Source organism: Danio rerio, chromosome 9 (assembly GCF_049306965.1).
Source record: "Danio rerio strain Tuebingen ecotype United States chromosome 9, GRCz12tu, whole genome shotgun sequence".
Lineage (NCBI taxonomy): Eukaryota > Metazoa > Chordata > Actinopteri > Cypriniformes > Danionidae > Danio > Danio rerio.
In genome coordinates, this window is record NC_133184.1 from 58,125,459 (window position 1) to 58,134,963 (window position 9,505).

Below are 9,505 nucleotides of genomic sequence, written 5' to 3' on the forward strand. Positions count from 1 at the left end.
TCCTGAACACATCTACATAACAACATTGAGTCTGTCGTAGCGCCACCTGCTGACAAAAGGCAGTTTGGCTTATAACTCAGCTAAACAATGTTCGATCTGCCTGAAACTTCACATGGTTGATAAGATTCCTCTCCTGGTGACATCTACATGCCAATCTTGAGTCACAGTCATAGCGCCACCTGCTGAGAGGAGGAGGTTTGGCATAAATCTGTGATTTTTTCAGATTTTTTAAATATATCGGCTTAAATTATTACTGTTCGCTGTTCTCTGTCATCCTGAGGCCACCGGGTGGCGGTGAGCCCGGGTGCGAGGTCCCTATCATCGCTGCTTGCAGCTTTAATTCTTCTTCTTCTTCTTCTTCCGCGGAATGAATCGCGGTTTTGAGGGGCTAAACATGCCCGAAAACTCACGCAACTTTGCACACGCCTCAGAAGTGGCGAAAATTTACGTTTGTTATGGGCTTCGGAAGTGGGCGTGGCAAAATGACTCGACAGCGCCACCTAGAAAAATTAAACGGACGAGCCCCCGATCCACGAATCACGCACATGCACGAAAATTGGCACACACCTCAAACACACCAAAACATACGAAAAAGTCTCTTGGAGCCATATCTCAAACCCAACAGGAAGTCGGATATTTTTGACTTCCTGCGGCGAAAAAGTGGCGTTTTTGCCATTTCCAGGCGTTGTATTTTAACGAACTCCTCCTAGGGATTTTATCCGATCGACACCAAAATTGGGTTTTGTCATCTAAAGGCCTTGGCGATGTTAAATTGCGAAGCTTTAGAGTTTTCATCGATGGGCGTGTCCGTGGCGGCCTCGCAAACTTTGACGATTCGCCACAAAAGAGGAAGTCGTTATAACACAGGCATGCATTATCTGATCTGCCTCAAAATTCACACGCTTGATAAGCGTCCTGACCTGAACACGTTTACATGCCAATATCCAGATACAGTTACAGCGCCACCTGCTGGCCACAGGAAATGACATGATTTACGGAATTATAAACTCCTCCCACAAATTTTATCGTATCAACACCAAAATTGAGTGGTGTTATCTGAAAGCTCTAGCGATGATATATTGTGAAGATCTAGAGTTTTTGCAGAGGGGCGTGTCCGTGGCGGTATGACAAACCTCAACGCTTCGCCATGGAACAGGAAGTCCTTATAACTCAACCACACAATGTCCGATCTGCCTGAAACTTCACATGGTTGATAAACGTCATCTCTTGAACACATCCACATAACAATATTGAAGTGGGCGTGGCAAAATGACTCGACAGCGCCACCTAGAAAAATTAAACGGACGAGCCCCCGAGCTACGAATCACGCACATGCACGAAAATTGGCACACACCTTAAACATGCCAAAACATACGAAAAAGTCTCTTGGAGCCATATCTTAAACCTAACAGGAAGTCAGATATTATTAACTTCCTGCGGCGAAAAAGTGGCATTTTTGCCATTTCCAGGCGTTGTATTTTAACGAACTCCTCCTAGGGATTTTATCCGATCGACACCAAAATTGGGTTTTGTCATCTAAAGGCCTTGGCGATGTTAAATTGCGAAGCTTTAGAGTTTTTGTCGATGGGCGTGTCTGTGGCGGCCTCGCAAACTTTGATGATTCGCCACTTAGGAAGTCGTTATAACTTAGGCATGCATTATCAGATCTGCCTCAAAATTCACACATTTAATAACAGTCCTGACCTGAACAGGTTTACGTGCCGATATCCAGTTACAGTTATAGCGCCACCTGCTGGCCACAGGAAATGACATGTTTGACACTATAACAAACTCCTACCACAAACTTTTCCGTATCAGCACCAAAATTGAGTGGTGTCATCTGAAAGCTCTAGCGATGATATATTGTGAAGATCTAGAGTTTTTGCAGAGGGGCGTGTCTGTGGTGGCATGACAAACCTCAACGCTTCGCCATGGAACAGGAAGTCCTTATAACTCAACCACACAATGTCTGATCTGCCTGAAACTTCACATGATTGATAAAAGTCCTCTCCTGAACACATCTACATAACAATATTGAGTCAGTAATAGCGCCATCTGCTGGCAGAAGGTAGTTTGGCTTGTAACTCGGCCACACAATGTCCGATCTGTCTAAAATGTCACATGGTTGATGAAAGTCCTTTCCTGAGCACATCTACATAATAATATTGAGTTTTTAATAGCGCCACCTGCTGGCCAAAGGTAGTTTGGCTTATAACTCAGCCACAAAATGTCCCATGTGCCTGAAACTTCACATGGTTGATAAGATTCCTCTCCGGAAGACATCTACATGCCAATCTTAAGTCACAGTTATAGCGCCACCTGCTGACAGGAGGAAGTTTGGCATAAATCTGTGATTTTCTTAGATTTTTTTTTATATATCGGCTTAAATTATTATTGTTCGCTGTTCTCTGTCATCGTAAGGTCACCGGGCGGCGGTGAGCCCGGGTGCGAGGTCCCTTTCATCGCTGCTTGCAGCTTTAATTATTATTATTATTATTATTCCGCCCCCAATCGGGGCAATTTTGAGGGTCTAAACATGCCCGAAAACTCACGAAAATTTGCACACACACCAAACGCGGTGTAAATGGCTGGGTTTTAGGGGGTTCGGAAGTGGGCGTGGCAAAGTGACTCGACAGCGCCACCTAGAAAAATTAAACGGACGAGCCCCCGATCTACGAATCACGCACATGCACGAAAATTGGCACACACCTCAAACATGCCAAAACATACGAAAAAGTCTCTTGGAGCCATATCTCAAACCCAACAGGAAGTCGGATATTTTGTACTTCCTGCGGCGAAAAAGTGGCGATTTTGCCATTTTCAGGCGTTGTATTTTAACGAACTCCTCCTAGGGATTTTATCCGATCGACACCTAAATTGGGTTTTGTCATCTAAAGGCCTTGGCGATGTTAAATTGCGAAGCTTTAGAGTTTTCGTCGATGGGCGTGTGCGTGGCGGCCTCTCAAACTTTGACGATTCGCCACAAAACAGGAAGTCGTTATAACTCAGGCATACATTATCCGATCTGCCTTAAATTTCACACGTTTAATAAGAGTCCTGACCTGAACACGTTTACATGCCCATATCCAGATACAGTTATAGCGCCACCTGCTGGCCACAGGAAATGACATGATTTACACTGTAACAAACTCCTCCCACAAATTTTTTCGTATCAGCACCAAATTTGAGTGGCGTCATCTGAAAGCTCTATCGGTGATATATTGTGAAGATCTAGAGTTTTTGCAGAGGGGCGTGTCCGTGGCGGCATGACAAACCTCAACGCTTCGCCATGGAACAGGAAGTCCTCATAACTCAACCATACAAAGTCTGATCAGCCTGAAACTTCATATGGTTGATAAAAGTCCTCCCCTGAACACATCCACATAACAATTTTGAAGTGGGCGTGGCAAAATGACTCGACAGCGCCACCTATAAAAATTAAACGGACGAGCCCCTGATCTACGAATCACACACATGCGTGAAAATTGGCACACACCTCAAACACGCCAAAACATACGAAAAAGTCTCTTGGAGCCATATCTCAAACCCAACAGGAAGTCTGATATTTTTAACTTCCTGCTGCAAATAAGTGGCATTTTTGCCATTTCCAGGCGTTGTATTTTAACGAACTCCTCCTAGGGATTTTATGCTATCGACACCAAAATTGGGTTTTGTCATCTAAAGGCCTTGGCGATGTTAAATTGCGGAGCTTTAGAGTTTTCGTCGATGGGCGTGTCCGTGGCGGCCCCGCAAACTTTGACGATTCGCCACAAAACCGGAAGTCATTATAACTCAGGCATGCATTATCAGATCTGCCTCAAAATTCACATGTTTAAAAAGAGTCCAGACTAGAACACGTTTACATGCCGATATCCAGATACAGTTATAGCGCCACCTGCTGGCCAAAGGAAATGTCATGATTTACAGAGTAATAAACTCCTCCCACAAATTTTTTCGTATCAGCACCAAATTTGGTGGGTTGTTATCTGAAAGCTTAAGTGATGATATATTGTCAAGATCTAGAGTTTTTGCAAAGGGGCGTGTCCGTGGCGGCATGACAAACCTCAACGCTTCGCCATGGAACAGCAAGTCCTCATAACTCAACCACACAATGTCCGATCAGCCTGAAACTTCACATGATTGATAAAAGTCCTCTTCTGAACACATCCGCAAAACAGTAATGAGTCAGTCATAACGCCACCTGCTGGCAGAAGGTAGATAGGCTTAAAACTCAGCCAAACAACATCCGATCTGCCTGAAACTTCACATGGTTGATTAAATTCCATTACTGAAGGCATCTACATGCCAATCTTAAGTCACAGTTATAGCGCCACCTGCTGGCAGATGGTAGTTTGCATTATAACTCAACCACACAAAGTCCGATCTGCCTGAAAGTTCACATGGTTGATAAAAGTCCTCTCCTGAACACATCTACATAACAACATTGAGTCTGTCATAGCGCCACCTGCTGACAAAAGGCAGTTTGGCTTATAACTCAGCTAAACAATGTTCGATCTGCCTGAAACTTCACATGGTTTATAAGATTCCTCTCCTGGTGACATCTACATGCCAATCTTGAGTCACAGTCATAGCGCCACCTGCTGAGAGGAGGAGGTTTGGCATAAATCTGTGATTTTCTCAGATTTTTTAAATAAAATGGCTTAAATTATTACTGTTCGCTGTTCTCTGTAATCCTGAGGCCACCGGGCGGCGGTGAGCCCGGGTGCGAGGTCCCTATCATCGCTGCTTGCAGCTTTAATTATTATTATTATTATTCCGCCCCCTATCGGGGCACTTTTGAGGGTCTAAACATGCCCGAAAACTCATGAAAATTTGCACACACACCAAACGCGGTGTAAATAGCAGGTTGATATGGGTCTCGGAAGTGGGCGTGGCAAAATGACTCGACAGCGCCACCTAGAAAAATTAAACGGACGAGCCCCTGATACACGAATCACGCACATGCACGAAAATTGGCACACACCTCAAACATGCCAAACCATACGAAAAAGTCTCTTGGAGCCATATCTCAAACCCAACAGGAAGTCGGATATTTTTAACTTCCTGCGGCGAAAAAGTGTCATTTTTGCCATTTCCAGCTGTTGTATTTTAACGAACTCCTCCTAGGGATTTTATCCGATCGACACCAAAATTGGGTTTTGTCATCTAAAGGCCTTGGCGATGTTAAATTGCGGAGCTTTAGAGTTTTCGTAGATGGGCGTGTCCGTGACGGCCTCGCAAACTTTGACGATTCGCCACAAAACAGGAAGTCATTATAACTCAGGCATGCATTATCCGATCTGCCTCAAAATTCACACCTTTGATAAGAGTCCTGACCTGAACATGTTTACATGCCAATATCTAGATACAGATATAGCGCCACCTGCTGGCCACAGGAAATGACATGTTTTACAGTGTAACAAACTCCTCCCACAAATTTTTTCGTTTCAGCACCAAATTTGGGTTGTGTTATCTGAAAGCTCTAGCGATGATATATTGTGAAGATCTAGAGTTTTCGCAGAGGGGCGTGTCCGTGGCGGCATGACAAACCTCAACGCTTCGCCATGGAATAAGAAGACCTTATAACTCAACCACACAAAGTCCGATCCGCCTGAACCTTCATAAGGTTGATTAAATTCTTCTCCTGAACACATCCCCATAACAATAATGAAGTGGGCGTGGCAAAATGACTCGACAGCGCCACCTACAAAAATTAAACGGACGAGCCCCTGATTTACAAATCACACACATGCACGAAAATTGTCACACACCTCAAACACGGCAAAACATACGAAAAATTCTCTTGGAGCCATATCTCAAACCCAACAGGAAGTCGGATATTTTTAACTTCCTGCGGCAAATAAGTGGCATTTTTGCCATTTCCAGGCGTTGTATCTTAACGAACTCCTCCTAGGGATTTTATCCGATCGACACCAAAATTGGGTTTTGTCATCTAAAGGCCTTGGCGATGTTAAATTGCGAAGCTTTAGAGTTTTTGTCAATGGGCGTGTCCATGGCGGCCTCGCAAACTTTGATGATTCGCCACAAAACCGGAAGTCATTATAACTCAGGCATGCATTATCTGATCTGCCTCAAAATTCACACGTTTAATAAGAGTCCAGACCTGAACACATTTACATGCCAATATCCAGATACAGTTATAGCGCCACCTGCTGGCCACAGGAAATGACATGATTTACAGAGTTATAAACTCCTCCCACAAATTTTTTTCGTATCAGCACCAAATTTGGTTGGTTGTTATCTGAAAGCTCAAGTGATGATATAGTGTGAAGATCTAGAGTTTTTTGCGGAGTGGCGTATCTGTGGTGGCATGACAAACCTCAACGCTTCGCCATGAAACAGGAAGTCCTTATAACTCAACCACACAATGTCCGATCTGCCTGAAACTTTACATGGTTGATTAAATTCCCCTCTTGAACATATCCCCATACCAATATTGAGTTATTCATAGCGCCACCTGCTGGCAGAAGGTAGTTTGGCTTATAACTCAAACAAAGAATGTCTGACCAGCCTGAAAATTCACATGGTTGATAAAATTTATCTCCTGAAGACATCTACATGCCAATATTGACTCCAAGTCATAGCGCCACCTGCTGACAGTAGGAAGTTTGGCACAAATTTTTTATTTTCTCAGGTTTTTTTTATATGTCGGCTTAAATTAATGTTGTTCGCTGTTCTCTGTCATCCTGAGGCCAGCGGGCGGCGGTGAGCCCGGGTGCGAGGTCCCTATCATCGCTGCTTGCAGCTTTAATTAGGGACCGAGCACCGAACGGTGCAAGGCCCTATTGGAATTGCTCCGTTTCTTATTATTCTTCTTCTTCTTCTTCTTCTTCTTCCGCGGAATGAATCGCGGTTTTGAGGGGCTAAACATGCCCGAAAACTCACGAAACTTTGCACACGCCTCTGAAGTGGCGAAAATTTACGTTTATTATGGGTCTCGGGAAGGGGTGTGGCAAAATGACTCGACAGCGCCACCTAGAAAATTTAAACGTATGAGCCCCTGATCCACGAATCACGCACATGCACGGAAATTGGCACACACCTCAAACATGCCAAAACATACGAAAAAGTCTCTTGGAGCCATATCTAAAACCCAACAGGAAGTTGGATATTTTTCACTTCCTGCGGCGAAAAAGTGGCGTTTTTGCCATTTCCAGGCGTTGTATTTTAACGAACTCCTCCTAGGGATTTTATCCGATCGACACCAAAATTGGGTTTTGTCATCTAAAGGCCTTGGCGATATTAAATTGCGAAGCTTTAGAGTTTTCGTCGATGGGCGTGTCCGTGGCGGCCTCGCAAAGTTTGACGATTCGCCACAAAACAGGAAGTCGTTATAACTCAGGCATGCATTATCCAATCTGCCTCAAAATTCACACGCTTGATAAGAGTCCTGACCTGAACACGTTTATATGCTGATATCCAGATACAGTTATAGCGCCACCTGCTGGCCACAGGAAATGGCATGTTTTACAGTGTGACTAACTCCTCCCACAAATTTTATCGTATCAGCACCAAATTTGACTGGTGTTATCTGAAAGCTCTAGCGATTATATATTGTGAAGATCTAGAGTTTTCACAGAGGGGCGTGTCCGTGGCGGCATGACAAACCTCAACGCTTCGCCATGGAAGAGGAAGTCCTTATAACTCAACCACACAATGTGCGATCTGCCTGAAACTTCATAAGGTTGATAAAAGTCCTCTCCTGAACACATCTTCATAACAATATTGAAGTGGGCGTGGCAAAATGACTCGACAGCGCCACCTACAAAAACTAATCGGACGAGCCCCCGATCCACGAATCACGCACATGCACGAAAATTGGCACACACCTCAAACATGGCAAAACATACGAAAAAGTCTCTTGGAGCCATATCTCAAACCCAACAGGAAGTCGGTAATTTTTAACTTCCTGCGGCGAAAAAGTGGCATTTTTGCCTTTTCCAGGCGTTGTATTTTAACGAACTCCTCCTAGGGATTTTATCTTATCAACACCAAATTTTGGTTTTGTCATCTAAAGGCCTTGGCGATGTTAAATTGCGAAGCTTTTGAGTTTTCATCGATGGGCGTGTCCGTGGCGGCCTCGCAAACTTTGACGATTCGCCACAAAACAGGAAGTCGTTATAACTCAGGCATGCATTATCCAATCTGCCTCAAAATTCACACATTTGATAAGAGTCCTGACCTGAAAACATTTATATGCTGATATCCAGATAGAGTTATAGCGCCACCTGCTGGCCACAGGAAATGACATGTTTTACATTGTAATATACTCCTTCCGCAAACTTTATTATATCAGCACCAAATTTGAGTGATGTTATTTGAAAGCTCTAGCAATGATATATTGTAAAGATCTAGAGATTTTGCAGAAGGGCGTGTCCGTGGCAGCATGACAAACCTCAACGCTTCGCCATGGAACAGGAAATGCTTATAACTCAACCACACAATGTCTGATCTGCCTGAAACTTCACAAGGTTGATCATATTCCTCTCCTGAACACATCCACATAACAATATTGAGCCTGTCATAGCGCCACCTTCTGGCAGAAGGTAGTTTGGCTTGTAACTCAACCACACAATGTCCGGTCTGCGTGAAACTTCACATGGTTGATGAAAGTCCTCTCCTAAGCACATCTACAAAATTATATTGAGTCTGTCATAGCGCCACCTGCTGATAGAAGGTATTTTGGCTTATAACTCAGCCACATGATCTCTGATCTGCCTGAAACTTCACATGGTTGATTAAATTCTTCTCCTGAAGACATCTACATTGCAATATTGAGTCACAGTCATAGCGCCACCTGCTGGCAGAAGATAGTTTGGCTTATAACTCAGCCACACAAATTCTGACCAGCCTGAAAATTTACATGGTTGATTAAAATCCTCTCCTGAAGACATCTACATGCCAATATCGAGTCACAGTCATAGCGCCACCTGCTGGCAACAGGAAATTACATATAACTCAGCCAAACAATGTCCGATCTGGCTGAAAATTCACATGGTTGATAAAATTCCTCTACTGAAGGCATCTACATGCAAATCTTGAGTCAGAGTTATAACGCCACCTGCTGACAAGAGAAAGTTTGGCATGAATAAGTGATTTTCTCAGGTTCTATATATAAATCGGCTTAAATTAATATTGTTCGCTGTTTTCTGTCATCCTGAGGCCAACAGGCGGCGGTGAGCCCGGGTGCGAGGTCCCTTTCATCGCTGCTTGCAGCTTTAATTATTAGGGACCGAGCACCGAACGGTGCAAGGCCCTATTGGAATTGCTCCGTTTATTATTATTATTATTATTATTATTATTCTTTTCCGGAATGAATCGCGATTTTGAGGGGCTAAACATGCCCGAAAACTCACGGAACTTTGCACACGCCTCAGAAGTGGCGAAAATTTACGTTTATTATGGGTCTCGGAAGTGGGCGTGGCAAAATGACTCGACAGCGCCACCTAGAAAAATTAAACGGACGAGCCCCCGATCCACGAAT

The 9,505-nt window shown here is 44.0% G+C and overlaps 1 long non-coding RNA gene across 1 annotated transcript; it reads right to left on the reverse strand.

The window, feature by feature from the left end:
• Window positions 1-360: 360 nt before the first annotated feature.
• LOC141376244 (uncharacterized) lies at window positions 361-9,021 on the reverse strand. The gene is made up of 3 exons (XR_012385725.1): window positions 8,819-9,021; window positions 7,630-8,554; window positions 361-1,133 (listed from the first exon to the last, which is right to left on the reverse strand). It is a non-coding gene; the product is annotated as an uncharacterized lncRNA (long non-coding RNA).
• Window positions 9,022-9,505: the final 484 nt, after the last annotated feature.